This window comes from Electrona antarctica (genome assembly GCF_951216825.1).
Source record: "Electrona antarctica genome assembly, chromosome: 9".
In the NCBI taxonomy this organism is placed as follows: Eukaryota; Metazoa; Chordata; class Actinopteri; order Myctophiformes; family Myctophidae; genus Electrona; species Electrona antarctica.
Genome location: NC_136790.1, coordinates 22,364,300 through 22,383,410, shown reverse-complemented (window position 1 = coordinate 22,383,410; position 19,111 = coordinate 22,364,300). Strand labels below are relative to the sequence as shown.

The following is a 19,111-nucleotide window of genomic DNA, read 5'->3' as shown; positions in this document are numbered from 1 at the left end:
CCCCCCTCCTCAGCCTCGGCGGCCTCTTCTGTGGGCGAACCTGCTGTGCCAAGAAACTCCAGGGAAGGGAAGTCCCAAACTTGGCCCTGTGGTTCCACCGTCGCTGAAAGGTTTTCACAGATTGTCAAATTTAATTGGATAAGTGCGTTAAGATGCATTTTGCCCTCCTGCTCACTTTTAGACATTTTACATTCATACTTAAGTGGAAAAACCTAAGCATTTCACCACATGAGTCCATGTTATGGAAAAGATTATCATGTGGCCTATATAGGCATACAGAACTGCAATTCAGACTATTTGCCTATCTAGAGTAAGTCTATATGACCTATAGTCCAGGTTAATGAGTCTTACCAGGCGCTTCACTTGTCATTGGAACCATGTCTCCTCGTACAACTTCAGCTGTATCCACGGGTGCCATAGTCCCCGTGATAACTTCCTCTTCCTCCTCCTGTGCCATGACACCAGCTGTAAAATTAATCCAAATTACAGTTGACAGACATTAGGGATGTTGAATGTCATCCACAATTGATATACAGTGTTGAAAGGTGTTGTATAAGCTTGATGGGAAAGCAAGGTGACCCATTGGATAGAGATGATTTGATCCCCACTTCTGCAAATTCATGTCCATCGGTGGCCATTTGTCTCGTTTAAGTCATAAATATACTCCATGTCCATTCAATTACTCTAAAGTTAATCTGGATAACACTCAGTCTATATAACGTAGTATCTAATTCTAATCTTTATTTCACTCATTCCAGATTTTTCACATTTCACCCTACGTTTTGAAATCTGTGCTAACTGGCATCACATGTCCATTGTCCAACACACGTGTTAGTACCACCTATAACTCTTAATGATAGCAATCAAACCACACCTCTTTTATCAGGATTTTTGTACCCCTGGGGGTTGTAAAAATGCCATGGATGGGATCCAGCACAAGATGTTTTGCACTGGGGTGGTGCAGTCTCTGACTCTCACTAATAGGCTACTCCCGGCCTAGCCTTAAATCAATGGTAACCCTTCCTTTTACGGTACGGTAATTACCAGGTAACTACCAGGTAATTACCTGGTAATAATAGGTAAGTACCTGGTATTACCTGGTAACAACCAGGTAGTAGTTATAAGTATTTACCCATTAATTACCTGGTAACTACATGGTAACTTCCAGATACATTACTCAGTAATTACGATGTAATTACCAAGTATTACCCAGTATGTATAACTATTTACTGTATAATCTCCTGGTAATTATATGGAACTTACCATGGTAAATGAAACACTGGTTGCCAGGTAATTACCAAGTATGTTCCTGACAATTACCAGGTATTTATATGTTGTTACTATGTAATTACCAGCTAACTACTCGGTATTTATAAGTATTTACTCTGCAACCAGGCACGATACCCTGGTTGCAGGTACTATAGGTATGTAGGTACTAGGTATACCAAGTATTTTCAACAACTACCAGGTATTTACTCTGCTACCAGGCAAGTTAACCAGTAGGTACTAGGTCATTACCAAGTATTTTCCTGACAACTACCAGGTAATAACATGGTAACTGTATTCACTGTGTTTACATGGGTACTACCCATGAAACACGTGGGTAGTAGCCTACCAGGAAATTACCAGTTGTTACTAGGTAATTTCCTGACAACTACCATGTAATTACCTGATTACCTGACAGTAAGGAAGGAGGAACTGTACTGTAAAAGGAAGCGTGCTCTATTTCCATGATATTACCATGTACCTACCTGGCAATTGTAGATTATAATCACTGGTAATTTCCTGGTAGGCTACCCATGCGTTTACATGGGTAGTACCCATGTAAACACAGTGATTACAGTTACCATGTAATTACCTGGTAGTTGTCAGGAAAATTACCAGTTGTTACTAGGTAATTCCCTGACAACTACCATGTAATTACCTGATAGGTATCCAGTAAGAAAGGAGGAACTGTACTGTGAAAGGAAGTGTGCTCTATTTCCATGATATTACCATGTACCTACCTGGTAATTGTAGATTATAATCCTCCCCATTACCCATCAGGGTGTATTTTGAACTTTGAACTTTTTAACTTTGAACTGGCAATAACTGTTAATTACCAGGTATTTACTGTATAAATTAACAGGTAAAACCAAGCAAGTTACCGTGTAAGAAAGGTGGAATTGTACTGTGAAAGGAAGCGTGGTTTGTTACAGTGAAAGTACAGGGTAATATTATGGAAACAAACCACACTTCCTTTCACAGTACAGTTCCACCTTTCTTACATGGTAACTTGCTTGGTTTTACCTGTTAATTTACACAGTAAATACTTGGTAATTAACAGTTATTGCCAGTTCAAAATTCAAAGTTCAAAGTTCAAAGTTCAAAATACACCCTGATGGGTAATGGGGAGGATTATAATCTACAATTACCAGGTAGGTACATGGTAATATCATGGAAATAGAGCACACTTCCTTTCACAGTACAGTAACTCCTTTCTTACTGGATAGTGGATACCTATCAGGTAATTACATGGTAGTTGTCAGGAAGACAACTACCATGATGTAATTACCTGATAGGTACCCAGTAAGAAAGGAGGAACTGTACTGTGAAAGGAAGTGTGCTCTATTTCCATGATATTACCATGTACCTACCTGGTAATTGTAGATTATAATCCTCCCCATTACCCATCAGGGTGTATTTTGAACTTTGAACTTTTAATTTTGAACTGGCAATAACTGTTAATTACCAAGTATTTACTGTGTAAATTAACAGGTAAAACCAAGCAAGTTACCATGTAAGAAAGGTGGAACTGTACTGTGAAAGGAAGCGTGGTTTGTTTCCATAATATTACCCTGTACTTTCACTGTAACAAACCACGCTTCCTTTCACAGTACAATTCCACCTTTCTTACACGGTAACTTGCTTGGTTTTACCTGTTAATTTATACAGTAAATACCTGGTAATTAACAGTTATTGCCAGTTCAAAGTTCAAAAGTTCAAAGTTCAAAGTTCAAAATACACCCTGATGGGTAATGGGGAGGATTATAATCTACAATTACCAGGTAGGTACATGGTAATATCATGGAAATAGAGCACACTTCCTTTCACAGTACAGTTCCTCCTTTCTTACTGGATACCTATCAGGTAATTACATGGTAGTTGTCAGGGAATTACCTAGTAACAACTGGTAATTTTCCTGACAACTACCAGGTAATTACATGGTAACTGTAATCACTGTGTTTACATGGGTACTACCCATGTAAACACATGGGTAGCCTACCAGGAAATTACCAGTGATTATAATCTACAATTGCCAGGTAGGTACATGGTAATATCATGGAAATAGAGCACGCTTCCTTCTACAGTACAGTTCCTCCTTCCTTACTGTCAGGTAATCAGGTAATTACATGGTAGTTGTCAGGAAATTACCTAGTAACAACTGGTAATTTCCTGGTAGGCTACTACCCACGTGTTTCATGGGTAGTACCCATGTAAACACAGTGAATACAGTTACCATGTTATTACCTGGTAGTTGTCAGGAAAATACTTGGTAATGACCTAGTACCTACTGGGTAACTTGCCTGGTAGCAGAGTAAATACCTGGTAGTTGTTGAAAATACTTGGTATACCTATAGTACCTACATACCTATAGTACCTGCGACCAGCTAACTACCAGCTAACCGGGTAGTTAGCTGGTAATTACATAGTAAAAACGTATAAATACCTGGTAATTGTCAGGAACATACTTGGTAATTACCTGGCAACCAGTGTGTCATTTACCATGGTAAGTTCCATATAATTACCAGGAGATTATACAGTAAATAGTTATACATACTGGGTAATTACATAGTAATTACTGAGTAATGTATCTGGAAGTTACCATGTAATTACCAGGTAATTAATGAGTAAATACGTATAACTACTACCTGGTTGTTACCAGGTAATACCAGGTACTTACCTATTATTACCAGGTAATTACCTGGTAGTTACCTGGTAATTACCGTACCGTAAAATGAAGGGTTACCAAATCAATTACTGTAGGTCCAGGAACTGAAGGCCTGTGTGTAATTAATAACTCAACGAAGGAATAAACAGAAAATAAATCCTCTCTGCAGTTCAAGTCCTAGTTTCACACGCCCAAAACTTTGACCTCAGCCACTGTCCCGGTGGGACTGGTGGTATGCTGAGCTCTTAAAGAAGAGGTGAATAGTTCACAATTACAATGGTGGATTGTCCCCCAATGTCTGATAGCTTCATCAATTCTCATCCTAATGATTTTGATGATTTTGTCACAATCTGTGAGAGCTTTTTGCTTTGCACACAGTGACAATGTTGTTTTGATGTTAGAAACAAGTCCCCTGTGCATGGCCCAGGGAGCCTGGGAGCGACAGGGGGTTTGGTAATGGATCTCTATGTAGTAGATGACAGATATTCTTACACCTGCGGCTGACCATGCCAAGAAGTTCTGAGCTTTGATATGCAATCTATCTGCCTCTCATCTTATACAAAAGCTGCTGTGGTTGATGTGACGTGATGGTGTCATTAGGCACTGGAGGACACACATTAAGCAATGTGGGTGAATAGTCTGACTGTGGTACAGTATATATGGAGTAGGCGAGTACATTATGTGAGTGTGATGGTTTTCCATATCGCTTGTAAAACGGTTTGAATGTTGTAATTAAATCCAATGCTACAAAGTGTCAGATAATGATGCTATTGAATACATCACTTTTTCTAAAGCAGCCAGTGGAATTACAATAATTATATTCCATTAGAGTTCCATTGCATCATGTGGAGGAGCCCATGACATTGTGCCCCACTTAATCTCTAACCTCTGACAGTATATTTTGCCTCATATGAACATATGTATACTGTATACTGTAGGTCTAGACGGCTGCTGAGTTAGATATGTCAGCTGGGTAGTACTAACATACCCAAATAACTAGCAGGGCACTTTTAATCTAGTCTGATTTAAAAGATAGCATGCCACCAGACCTTAAAGTCCTCCAACTAATAAACCTTTATGTTGTTCCTGAGCCTGGACTTGTTGTTCCTGAGATCTGTGCAGAATAAAAGACAAAGAACTAATCCTGACATCAACTCAGAATGCATAGCAAGCACTACTTTCACACAGTGCAGGAGCTCAATTTCTCTTTCACACCCCTTTCTGTTTCTGTCCCTTTTGCGTGTGTAGCCTGCACGCACGCACGCACGCACGCACGCACGCACGCACGCACGCACGCACGCACGCACACACATTACCTCATTCTCTAAACACTCCCATAATGTTGCAGATCTCATTACCTCGCTCTACCTCGTGTCATTCCCTACTGGATGCCAGATTCGGGTTTATTATTGTTCAGTTAAAGCCTAACTGTGATTGATTGTACCTTAGCAGCTGGTAATAGATACATAAATAATTCACACACCAACATTATTAACACATAAAGATTGTTTTCCTTTAAGAGCTATATGTGACAACTTCGTTTGATGACGTTTGGGTTATATCTGTCTGTATTGTATTGTGCATATTCTCTTCTGTGTGTATTGTGTACTTGTATGTTTCTTACTTTTATTGATTAAGCTTGACCAGACCTGAGTTTTAAGCATTACTGTTTATGTAAAACTCATAAAGTAGCAACCCTGACGTAGAATGAACCCTGAATGTGGCAAACAGTGATATAATTGTTTTTCTTCTGTCGTTTCAGTGTATCATTCATTAAATGGCTGGTCTTCCATTTCTCTTGACACCTCTGTGACACTACACATGTTATGTCCAAAAACGAATTTATACTTTGTCATATATGCACACAAAAATATGTTACTACATAACAGCATTGCAATTTTTTTTGCCAAGTGATACTGAATGATGTATGGATTTGAGCCCTCTCTCTCGCAGCCCCCTGGTTTTAGCTAGTGGATCTTCACATGTCAGACACAGATGTTCACACAGTACAGTAGCGACATTGTCCAACATGGCTACTCGTTTCCTTTGTTAAATCAGTATGTCAAACAGGTGTCACAAGTGTAGCGCAAACGTCCGGAGTGCTGAAACTAGCAGGTGGGTCAATGGGGAGGGGGTCATGAGCATGCTAAGGGTTAGCAACTGTCCATGCAGCTGTCCGTTATAATGTTTGTGTCCCCAGGAAATTGTTTGAAACTTTGAATGTATTATTCAATTACTGGCTTATTTGAAAGTATTATACACAGCTGATATGGCTCTGGTGACTTTAATTGTTCCAGAAAATCATAGTTACGTCTTTCTTCTGGAGTCGATGATTACTTATGGGCTTGACTGTAACAGTGGAATATGAATAATGAACAATGTCCTATATTTGTATCATTACAGTGGAAATACATTTGATTAGTCTTCTTCTCTACTCAGACCTACTGCCCCCATACATACCAGTCTGAGATCCTCTAATAAAGCACTCCTAGCCCTACCAAAGGGGCCCCTGAACTCGACTGGTCGCAAGGCCTTTTCCTTTAGGGCCCCCACCCTATGGAATGCTCTGCCCCTGGAAATCAGGCTCGCTGAGTCGGTTCCACATTTTAAATCTCTACTTAAAACTCATTTTTATAGACTATCTTTTAATCCTAATTTCTCATGATTGTGTTCTATTGATTGTTTACTCTGCCTTAGTTTCCTGTTTCTACTATTCTGTACGGAATTGATTGCCTGTATTGTTGTCTGCTTTGTATTGTTTTTAAATTTTCCTGCTTTGTGTGCTGTTTACTTTTGCTGTTTCCTTTTGTAAAGCACTTTGTAACGTTGTTTTGAAAGGTTTTATTATTGTGATCAAATAAATGAGATACTCCATCACAGTTACTTACTTGGGTGGGGGTCAGTGTTTTCAATTTGTGTCAGATTTAACAATTGGGAGAGGGTTGGGAAGGTTGTCTTCTTGTCTTTACCAAGGACATTCTTCACCATGAAGACAGAACACTCCAACAATGTTATTGTGGTATTCAGGGTTTTACTTATATGGCCTTCAGTGTGGGAGTAGACCGGTGACAGTTCAAGGACTCCCTAACCGTTCCTGTATCTGTCTTGAGACCCCCAATGCCCTCCAGACCCCTGGTCTAGACTTACAGCTGCACTCCCTCATCCATTTCTGGGTGGTCTCTTTGTTTATACTACACGACAGGATGACATCCAAAAATGGAAAGATTGCCCACCATAAATCATCTTTCTAATACAAATGAATGTTACATACAGTTTGAAGAGTGCAAAGTCGGAGTTGTGCTGATGTTACCATGCACCAGTGGCCGAAGAAGTACTCCAATTTGACTTAAGTAAAAGTAGCATACCACAATGCATAATGCTCTGTTACCAGTAAAAGTCCAGTATTAAAAAGTATTGGCAAAATTGGCAAATATACTTACAGCACCAAAGTAAAAATACTCACATTTTTCAAAATGTGTCAAACATTTTTGAAAGAAGCAGATCTAGAAGCTCTCAATGCGATATATTGCGACGTGTGCAGAATTCGAGATTTAGATTGGCTAATTTCAGACAATCAGGTAATGTATGTGTTGTAATAATAATTCTACAATTTTACGAAATCTACAAAGTATAACTAGTAACTCAAGTTTTCAAATAACAGTTTGGAAAGAAGTATAAAGAATTGAAAAAGGGAATGCTGTACTCGAGTAAAGTAAAATGACCGCTTGAGTGCTTACTTTCCACCACTGCACGCTTTAAAGGTATATTCAGTGATTTTACTTAATTCAAATATCACTTATTTTTTATTTTTTTCTGGATAATCCTCCCTACTATAGAGTGTGCTGACCATATAAGGAGTTCCTCCCTGTCCCCAGTGAGCCCCTGGGGTCAAAAAACCCTAGTTTCAGTTTTGGTGGCGGGTGGCAAAGCCTTCATCCAATCAGGATGAGAGGGGCCTTCCTCCAATCATGATCGACTGGGGGCGGGCCTTGGTGCACATGCTGTTGGCCTGTTGCACTTCCCCCCACTGTAGAGCGTGCATGTGCACATTTTGTTACCGGGGCGGACTGGGTGGTTTTCCAAATCACCCAAATCACTGAATGCTCCTTTAAACATTATTCATGGGGTGAGGAGTGTGTGAGCAGCATGTGTTGTAAATATAAAGGGCAGAGAACTGCAAAGCATTTCATGTTTTCAGGAGTAGTTGGGAGTGAGCCAAGTCGTTATGATGAGAGATAAGAGACGAGTATTTTTAATACACAAGGGAATCAGTACTGTTTTTTGTAATTGCATTTAATCTGGATGTTCTGGCGAAATTGTAACTTACCACTGTAAAAAGATTGTAAAATTTAACAGGCATCATGCTAATGATGTCATATGGCACCAGTAGTGTACTTGTAAAAGAGTTCTGCCAGATTTACCAAGCCTCTAACCAGGACAAAATCTCCTTAAAACATGACCATACACAGGCTGTTGTTTAGCAACACTGCCAACATAGCCATGCAGTAAACGCTTGTAAGTGCTTTAATGTCTGACCAGCAATCAGTCATGTGCTAGTGCTACACACAAACAAACTGTTCCGACAGGCCCAGAGCCCTGTATTACAACTGACTCATTATGACTGAGTTGCTGTAAATATAGGAGGATTGGTTACAGTAATTACTGTAAAATAAAAAGTGAAACCAACATGTTGGTTTCAAAGTCGTAGGTCGGCAATTAGTTTTTACTACTTTTCAACTCTTAGGGCCTTATATTAATAAGAGATCACACCGGTGTGATTTGACGTCAATGGTAATTTAATGTTCGTTTACGACAACTCCGTTCACTTCATGGGGCCAGTCCAATGGCGGCTCTTCTACATAGACTTCTATTGGCGAATAGTGACAAAGGCCTGAACCGGAGGTTTACGGAATGCCTTGGAGTATAGGCTTTACAGTGACAAACGAGTTACATGAACCACGTGACCGGGCTGTTTTCTGCCCCCTCAATGTCGTAACTCTGTCTTACTCTATGGCTCTGGTGGACAGTAACTAAAAGCTTGATGGGCCTCCCTCAAAAAACATTAATTTGTAGCCTTCAGAGTTAAATGATACTCGCAGGATTTTAGTGGTTAATGTCCTGGAATAAATCCATCCATTTATTCCAAGTGTTTAGCAGAGGGAAAGTGTGATTGTGTGAATAACTCGTCTATGCGTCGGGGCCCTGTGAGTGTGAGTTCCTTCCTTGTGCTGCAATCGATACAGCAAGGTCCTGTGGGGTTAGCCGCCCTGTTGCTCCCTGTGTGAGGCAGAGTCACATCAACACACTTCCTGACACGGTGACCTCTCAACTCGTTGCTGCCCGCCCCTTCCACTCAGCGTCTCTGCGGGGGCCACAGACACAGCTAATTCCTCACTGGTTTACGGCACCCCTTCCTCTAATACATACATCATTCGCCCTTTACTTCAACACATACCTACAGCAAACACACACTACAATCATCAAGGTGGTCCCAGTACGAGTCGCCAATTCCTTTTCCTGCTATCACTATATATACAGTACCATGAAGCTCTTGAGCATCCAAAGCCACCCTGACTCCAGATGTTATACAGATCGGGCCTTGACTTCGCAGCATTCACTGAGATTTTCCCACCAGATTGCTTGGAGTGACGGCTCTGGTCTGGATATGCTCCGACCCCCAACCCTCCCTCATCTCTTGGGACTTCCGGATGGAGGAATGTGGCGGGTTTTTGAAGAGGACAAGCCCATCGTTCCATGCCCCCCCACCCCCAAAGAAAACCTCTCTACTCCCTGACTTCCAGTCACGCACAACTAATCCTAGCCATTTGGCATGTGGCCCTCACACCTTTCCCACAATGTCATATGTATAACCACATAGCAGGGGCCAGATCAGAATGCAGTTACCTTCTCCCTTCCCTAGAAAGCTATGCTTACCCCTGATGTATTTGAGACCTGTTGAATGGAACGTTACAACTATGGACTTGGCCTCCTGTCAATGGAACTACTGCTGTACTACTTGTTCTGTTTGATGGCCAGTCCTGACCTGTCGACTCCTGCCCTTCTCTGCCTCTGAATTTGATATGCACGATGACAGTAGATTTGTATAACTTATTAACTTTATTTCAGTTTCCTCAATTAATATCATGCCATGGAAAGGTGACTTACACTATGACACCAAAGCCATCTTTTAACCACTTAAACCTATTAGTTGACCCCCAATGGGCCTATACCAAGGCTCCTCCTGTTTTTGCACTAGTATTTTTGATGAACGTTAGGTTAAGTGTCCCTGATATGAATGAAAAGCGTTATGATATTAAATAAAATAATGTTGTTCTCCCAATACATCATGACTCATCATAATCACAGTCACATTATCTGGAATTTTAGCAAGAGTTGCTTTGAAGGGGAAATCCCTGTGCTTGCAATACGGGTCGGAACACAGTGAAGTGTAATGGACCACCATGGCAAACCCCAAACCCCTTAAACATTGCAGCGGCCTCCCTGCTCCACACAGTATGCGATGGTTACCACATGATACAATGTTTGCACAGCGAAGCGAGGCACGCAATCTCCAAACGTAGCTGTCTCATTAATCTTAGAATTTCAAATGAAATTGGCAACGTTGACTGAACCATTTCCCCCCCACTGACGGCAAAGCTAAACGCATACACATCCCAAATGTTGGTGTGCGTGAGGTACTCCAATCCAACTAAGACAGCTTCTATAAACTCTCCCAAGATATATCACTTTTTTGGGGGTATGAGGAATACATATGTTGGGAATGTTCCTCACATATGTCCTCCAACAGGATATGTGTGAATGCCGAGCTCCGTGAGGCAGGGAGAGGAGGGAGAGCGGGACGGCTGCACAGGGTGGTCCGGCATGTGAGCCCCTGATTACTCACCCCGAACCACGACATCTCACCGCCATCTTGTCTCCCATGTCATCCCTCTGATGACCTCGGCTGAGGTATCAGCAGTGATGTCATTACATTGACAGACTAATAAATACTAGAGGGTGGTCGCCAAACAGTCGGCCAAATCACTTAAAATGAATAAATACATTCATAATAATAATAACTAGAACTGCACTCTGTCGAGTGCCTACTTGCTTGTTGCACACAAGTAGGCCATAAATGGCATACTAGTGCGCAAGTACTGTCGACCGCTACAAACTGTCAAATCTCAGCTTCTCTGTGAAAGAACGTTTGAAATATTGAATTATTAGGTTTAACTATTTGCTACGTACCTAGTTTTTGGAGGTAAAAAAGTAGTATTGTTAAGTATGGTAAGAGACGGCTTTCGATGGTGACGTATATGTCGATCAGTGTCGGGTGGATTAAAGGAAATGCCTCTATGTATATGTATATGTATATGTAATTTGTAAGTTGATTAGCGGTATACTGTGGTTACTCTGCGCCCCGTTTGATGCGTATGTATCGTAGCAGCATAGGACGTCAGGTATATCTGGTACAACTAGCTCTCAATGATGACGTAATAAAGATGTGGATTAATCGGCTTTCGATGGTGACGTATATGTCGATCAGTGTCGGGTGGATTAAAGAAAAGGTGAAAGGTGGAAAGGAAATGCCTCTATGTATATGTATATGTAATTTGTAAGTCGATTAGCGGTATACTGTGGTTACTTTGCGCCCCGTTTGATGTGTATGTATCGTAGCAGCATATGACGTCAGGGTATAACTGGTATAACTAGCTCTCAATGATGACGTAATAAAGATGTGGATTAAAGGACCCAATGCCAGGGTGTAATTGGTTTTCGATGGTGACGTAATGACGATATGTTTAAGTGTCAGGAGGATTAAAGGTAATGCCCCTATGTATACATGTATGTAATCTGACACCACTGCCATATCAAGCACAAGTAGTCATTACGTCATACGCTGGCATGGTGCATACGCATCAAACGGCGACATGGACGAAAACTATTACTTGCGCGCTCTGCTTGCGCAAGTAACTAGAATTCTGGGAAAAACTATTCTGGGAATATTGCAAATGTGGTTGCACGACCACACGTAGCTCGCTAAGTAACAGAATGACGATGTATGATGATGATGTATTGACCCATAATGTCACAGGGACCCCAAAAAGCTTATACAGAATAAACACAAACCAACAAACAAACAAACAAACAAACATAAAATAAATAAATAAAGTCGGGCAATTACTATAGTCTGGTTGCCTCTGGCAACCACACTACCTAATAATATTAGAGTGTTGACAAACACTGTATGTCATTTTTGTTCTTTACTGCATTCTCACTAATAAACCAAAGGAACATCTTATTGTTGTTTATAACATGGTACAGCAGATTCAACTCTGGTTGACACTGGACAAAGGTTGGGTCCATTGACATTACATTAATGTCATATACAGAGTATTGCAGCACTGTTGTTATGCAACTGAAGAGTAACATACCGGTATTGTGCTATCCAAAATGTCACTTTGAACACAATGAACTTGGAATTTGAGTGTTGTGCCTCTGTGGTGGTTGTTTTCATGAGTCCTGCCAGGCTCAAAGAATTTGAATGTGAGAGTTCATGGTGGGTTGCTAAGGAATGTGACATCGGAGCCCAGTCCCTAAGGTTAAACATGCTCTGCAACCCAAGCTGCTATGAAACAGCAGACTGCTGACCCCACTATCATGACCCCCTACCTCTGTCACAGCGATTAATAGCACAATACCGGCCCATTCTCTTCTCTCTCCTCACCCCCCAAAAAAGCAACAACAACCAAAAAACAAATGCTGCTGGATCTCATGGTTTCAGTCCGGCTGCATGGAAGGGGCACTTCACGCATCAAACAGAATCCAAACCCATCCCTGTGACTGCTGTAGATACGTACCTAATACCTACTGTATACTAGCCTATACATTGAGTGTCACCAAGTACAATGATCGTGCTGATCATTGTACTGGTGACACTCAAGTGCTAGCTTTGTATAGAGATTCTTCTCACAGAGCTATTTATTCTTTGCACTTCTGTATCTCTTGGGTACTATAGGTACAACAAGAAATTGTAACTTCACCCAACACTGTCCAGCAGCAGCTGCATTCACCCAACCAACCCCAGCCCTCAAGGCTGCTGTGGCCATGCTGCCCTGCCTTAATTAAATACCTAGTGCCTGCACGGTGCTGGGGACCTCAGCCAGGAAACATGACATCTGCTTTCTTTGTGAGTATTATATCATCTACCCCTCTGATTGTCCACTACAGTTTTATTGCTTTACTTTGACTGTCTGGGTTGAGTATACCCAATTACACTATCTATTCTATTCTAGACTAGTATCTTGTTGCAGATTGAGGTACATTTCTATCACTTAAAAGATTGGATGCTGACTGAGTCTAGAGAGAATCTTCTAAATACATGTCCCTCTAGGGATGGTATTGAAAAAGAGTCCTAGGTCTGCACTTTAACAGACCATTTAAACAATGGAATGGAGTGCACTTAGTGAAAAGCCAAAGGGTTGTTAAGTGAAGCGTTAGCAAAAAGTGCTGCAGGTATTTTATCAAATTTCTTTTTTGCACTTGACTGGCGTCGCCCCGGCGTCTGTGTACTAGGCCCCCTCCTTTTTCCCCCATAAACCAATCTCTTTGCCCAAGAATTGTTGATCTACAAGCTCAGTGTGTCACAACTCGACAAGTTGTTGTGAGATCAGCTATTTATGACGACTGTTCACCCTAGAATAGTGACAGTCGGCTTCACGTGGTTAATGACAATTTTGTAGGGTTAATTTGCACTTTCAGATTTAAATAATCACACTGGAATTAGTATCATCCAGTACCATCTTTGTCATCTACTCTGCTGACAAGGGAAACATCTATACCCATCTAACATATCAGTAAAGAGAATTGACAGTTTTTTATTTCCCCAGTAGACCTATATGCAATTTGTTGACCTTCAAAGCCAGAAAGTTTTGGAAAATGCAAGGACGATATTAACTGCAGTACATAAGTGTTGAGATGGGAAACAGTTCAAAGATAGAACTCTGGAAAAGCAGCAGCCTGCCTCTCATTAGAAGAACGCTAAAAGTATTATCACAAGTGAATGAAGGGCCTTTGAGATGGAGGTCCAACGTAATTGTGTTATGTGTATGTACACACTCAAATCCTCAGTGTAAATGTAAGCAAATATACAAGGGTACAAGTCAGTTACATCTGCACTCTCAGAGTTAAATTAATACTCAGGACTGTGTGTGTGTGTGTGTGTGTGTGTGTGTGTGTGTGTGTGTGTGTGTGTGTGTGTGTGTGTGTGTGTGTGTGTGTGTGTGTGTGTGTGTGTGTGTGTGTGTGTGTGTGTGTGTGTGTGTGTGTGTGTGTGTGTGTGTGTGTGTGTGTGTGTGTGTGTGCCTTTAGTCTAGCACATTAAACTCTGGTGCTTGGCCTTGTTTTACTCTAGCCTTATTCTGAACTATATTCTTCTCAGTTCTCAGACAGAGCAAGTGTTCTGTTGTTAAGTGTTTTTCTGCGAGGTTTTCATACATCTGTTTCTCCAATGGATGTTACTAAAACAATGATTCACATAATTACAGACTTTGGGCCTGGCACTGAGGTTAGGCAGGGATTTTTCCCCTCAACTACAGAGCCTCCTAAAACCACTGCAACGCAAAACACATCCCGGGTGAGCTAGTGTCTATGCTTGAAAATGCCTGTACATTTCTTTTTAAAAATTCTATACATGCAATTTGAAAGAATTAAAGAAATAAATGTTGTTAACCCCTTGAGCTCCGTTTTATACTTTGTTGCGTGGCGGTGAAAATAGGAATGTAATGTGCCATGTTGTGAGTGTTGTCTGCTATTTAAAGGTTTTGGGGGAAAAAAAACTGTTGATGCCATGCCCAAAATAGAGATGCCCAATTGAAAGTGGTTAACTGTGGTATGTCCTTCTTCATCACACATACAGTATGGCACATTTGTCAACCATTGACTTTGAAGAAAACAGGTCCTTTTGCAGACCTACGGAGGGACAGGTGCGTTGGACCAATGAACTAGAAGAGTAGGAGAATGTGGAACGTTTATTGATGCGAAACGGTGCCTGATGAAGGTCCGAGCGACCAAAACGTTGCATCAAGGTTTTGTAAGTGAAGACAGTGTGCGGGACTCCTCTTTTTCATACTCTGCCAACCATTGACTAACAGTAAATTAGCCTACCCAAAGTATCTTACTTTTATTATTAACTTTTGTGACCTCATGGTAGATATATTTCGTCACTTTGAAAACAAAACAAAGACAAGATAGTCTAGTCTCGTTCCTGCTAAATATCCCTATAGAAGTAGCCTACTAATGCCACTGAAAATAAATACTAAAGGGTGTAATGCCATTAGTCATCCCTTCAGGTCCATTTTCTTACCGGAACTCTACATAAAGTTTTGGCAAAGCAACACTAATGCCCACCCCATTCCAGGTTGCATTCCAGTAACCGTTATGCTGCACTACTGTAGCTGGCTAACATCTGTGATAGCTTCTTCTCTTCAGTCTTCATTACAGTCCTATCTGTGTTGTGCTTACATAATGCCTGACTCATGCTATGGTGTAGCAGCATGCTGAACATACAGTAGCAGATCTGCAAGCTCAAATTTTGAACTTGCAGATCTGCTATTTCCACCATTGTACATGTGATGTGTGTAAATCAGCACCTGCTCCCACGGTTTGACAGGACTATCCAACAATAAAACAAACAGACTGGAACTTTAGAGGTGAATGCCTGAACCCTGCAGTGGAAATACGTTTTGAACTTGAAAGGTCTTATTCGTTTCCCTCCATTTTTTCTTCTGTTATTAATCTTCTCTCTCTCTCTCTCTCTCTCTCTCCTTTCAGAGTCTGGTAAAACAATGCAATATATACCTCAAGAAATTATGCAATTCTCTGTGGACAAAAGTGTGGAACAAAGTTCTGTTGCAACTCAGTCGAAATCTATGGAATACATTAGCGGCCATACGGCTCCAAAGCAGATCCAGCTGTCCTGCAGATCCATGATGTCATGAGCTATAGGCCTATCCCATGAACAAGACATGAGGCTTGAATTAAGCAATGCATCATTGTCCCACCACAAAATATTACTCTGTATCTATTATTTCTGGTCCATTAGACGAATAAAAACATAATTGAATTTCATTACAATGAAAAACAATGGCTGAGTTCATTGTATCCTCAGTTATTTTCCTAAAATTCCTAACAAGATGATCTTATAAAGTGGGATTGTGAGACAAAAGTGACAATAACTCATATTATCAACATTCAGACAAAGGCATTTAGCTTGGCGTCGATAAAAATCAAGCAAAGTAAGCTCAATATTTAACTTCATTTTTGACTCAAACTTAAATGTAAACTTTAAGATGACACATTGTTTACACATAGTTTCATTTGTGGTAACCCCCACCCCTTCCTATCAACAACACCACATTTCTTACAATCCTATCCACATAAACAACCTCTGCCCACACCACATGCAAGATCCACACCCATGACACACACACACACACACACACACACACACACACACACACACACACACACACACACACACACACATTCTGACTGTCGACTCACGCTAGTGCCTTCTAAATATAAATACACACATATCTCCTGGCCATGGAACATCACGAGAATCAGGTCAATGACATTGCAGACATAGCTAGAGAAGGTGGTGGTCCCCTAACCCCTAACCCAATGCAGAGGGAGAGTAAGTTTGTTGAGGGGGTGGGGGTCCAACAGAACTTTAAGAGACAAAGAAAAGGGGGGAGCATTGATTGAACCCTTTTGACGTGAAATAAGTTTAGTAAACAAAACAGTGGACTGTTTAAGCATCATGCATGGGTTCATAAATTCAAAATAGCCATAACTGTTTTTGTTTAAAAACATCCTTGCGTCCACACAACATTGCAAAGGCTCTCCCTAAAATGATCCCTTTGTTTGCCAAGGTATGCACCAAAGTAACGGTTCCCTTTCAGCATAAAAAAAGAAAATGTTTTCCATACCAAGCTCATAGAGTACAGTTCTGTTTTTAGGACTGATAGAGTTCATCATCATTCTAGGGAGTAGAGAGGTTTAAACCTCTTCATTTAGCCCTAAATAACATTGAGGCACCCGTACCCTCCACCAGACCCTCCCTCCCTCTCTTTCTCTTTCTCTTTCTCTCTCACTGTAGATTTCTTAAAAGTTTTAACCACTGAACCAAAACCATGCTTTTTCTCCTACCGTTTAAGAGGGAAACGATGAGAAGCACCGCAAGAGCCATCATCTTCCAGGATTCACTGATTCTCCTTGTGAATGATGCTGCCATTCTTCTGTGAGTGCACACGTCCAGCAAGCTGTGAGTGAATGAGTGGGAGTGGGTGTGTGAAGTGAGAGGGAGAGAGAGAGGCGAGGGCTAGAGGGCCACAGCAGTTTAGGGTTTCCTCCTCTCTTTTTACCCTGTGAGCGCGGGACAGGGGTGAATATAAAGCACCACTTGTGTTCTGACAGTTTTTATACAACCCCCTCCCCTCCCTGACTAAAGCCCAACCCCACACCCCTTCTTTCACTGGTTTACAACAACCCTGCCTCCGTGACCCCCCCAACCCGAGTCCCCCTCCTCTGTTGAGGAAGCAAAGGCAAAAGGAGGGAAAAGCACAAGCAGAGAAGAGTAGAATAAGGTCTGGTTGGCATGATTTTTTGGAGAGAGAGGGGAAACAAGTTTTATGTGCAGCGTTCTTCAAATGCCTAACAGCACTGATGCTTATAAATAGTGTGTTCTGACATGGCCACAAGCTTTCCTGTCACTGGGCTTACAGAGATCCTGCAGGATGTTTAATTGTGACATTACATTATGATTTTTTGGGTGATCAGTAATGGGTGCAACAGTTAATCAAACAAATTAATTTAATGAATTATATGTTTTTAAATAAAACAATTGATTAATAATTGATCCTTATTTTGGGCATGTCATTATCTGTGAGGTTAAACATAATGTAAAAACAAGTAATAGTGAAAATAATAATAATAATAATAATAGATCACAACGTGCCGCAATAGTCTTGACCTGCTCTAGGCTATAGTGTCATGAGAAGAACTATGTTGTGATTTGGAACTCTAAATAAAAATGGATTGGATGATGAATCTATTGTTCATGTTCAGTTGCAAACGTCATGCTCGAGCATTGAACCAGTTTGTGCTCGCTGGAGACGAGCTGTAATCCATTGCACAAAGGAAGGTATTATATACCTATTGTCCCCCATATTATGGGGGACAATAGACCGTGACACTTTGACACTTTAGGCTTACGGAGATATTGCCTGCTTGTGGAAAGGAGTATCTCTCTATCCGAAACAAAAGTGTCATTCACTGTTATGCTAATAGTATTAATCCATTTCACTGCGGCCTCCGCAGACCCCTCCACTCTTCCAGTAATGCCATCAATCAACAGCAGCCGATCCAATAGCCTCAGTAGCAAAGACAGCTTTCACATCTCCACAGGGTACACTTGTAGCACCCCTGTGACAAGACCCTATGGAGCAGTAGCAGTGCTACAGTAGCAGACGTTTTCATGCCAAGGACCCCCAAATCGAAGAAGGTAGCTTGTCTGTTCGAAAGGTTGTTTTAACGACCCCCGAATTTACATGTATTTGGCCGTGGACGATACAAGGTTTGAGTTGCTAAAATGTTAAAAAAAATAATATTCCAAATTGTTCTAAAAAAAGAAAATGGCAAGCTCACAAGGCATCACATTGTGACGCATTATGAGCTTGTAGATTCTCTATTTTCAAACAGCCGATCGATGTACAGTAATTGGGTTAAAGTTGTAAAACTGCTTTTATATTCAATTTACTCGCTTTGCTGGAGACCCCCTGAAACCTGGGGGTCCCTGCACCCCACTTTGAGAACCTCTGCGATGGAGGATCTATGCTTTTGCTTTAGCTTTGTTGAGTTCTTTCACTAGCTGCTCTCATGCTCACTGTACATCTGACATCTGGAACCACTGGTGGAGGTATGCTAAATGACTTGTGAAAAAAGAAAAATTCCCCACCTCTTTTAACACAAAGAAAAAACGAAGAAGCAACAACAAGAAGTGGCAGTTGTAGCAAACCATGTGGCTTGTGGAACCCTTAATTCTTCCGAGCTCGAGGAATGGTCTTGTAACCTGATACCAGCACTGCTGCCCATGGTCGGTCCCCTGTCCCATGCCTT

At 41.2% G+C, this 19,111-nt stretch overlaps 1 protein-coding gene and 2 long non-coding RNA genes across 3 annotated transcripts in view; 1 reads left to right on the top strand and 2 right to left on the bottom strand.

The window, feature by feature from the left end:
• Window positions 1-14,567, top strand: part of LOC306929156 — a 46,031-nt gene extending 31,464 nt beyond the window's left edge. The window contains exons 2-3 of the long non-coding RNA XR_013790756.1: window positions 12,951-13,121; window positions 14,479-14,567. This is a non-coding gene — a long non-coding RNA (uncharacterized lncRNA). The remainder of the gene's footprint in view (window positions 1-12,950; window positions 13,122-14,478) is intronic.
• LOC306929876 (RNA polymerase-associated protein LEO1-like) overlaps window positions 1-19,111 on the bottom strand; it is a gene marked incomplete at both ends in the record, with an annotated part of 209,764 nt that overhangs the window by 44,256 nt on the left and 146,397 nt on the right. The gene's annotated exons all lie outside the window — the stretch shown is intronic.
• Window positions 4-17,274, bottom strand: LOC306929154. Its single transcript, XR_013790754.1, has 3 exons — window positions 17,144-17,274; window positions 352-465; window positions 4-103 (listed from the first exon to the last, which is right to left on the bottom strand). It is a non-coding gene; the product is annotated as an uncharacterized lncRNA (long non-coding RNA).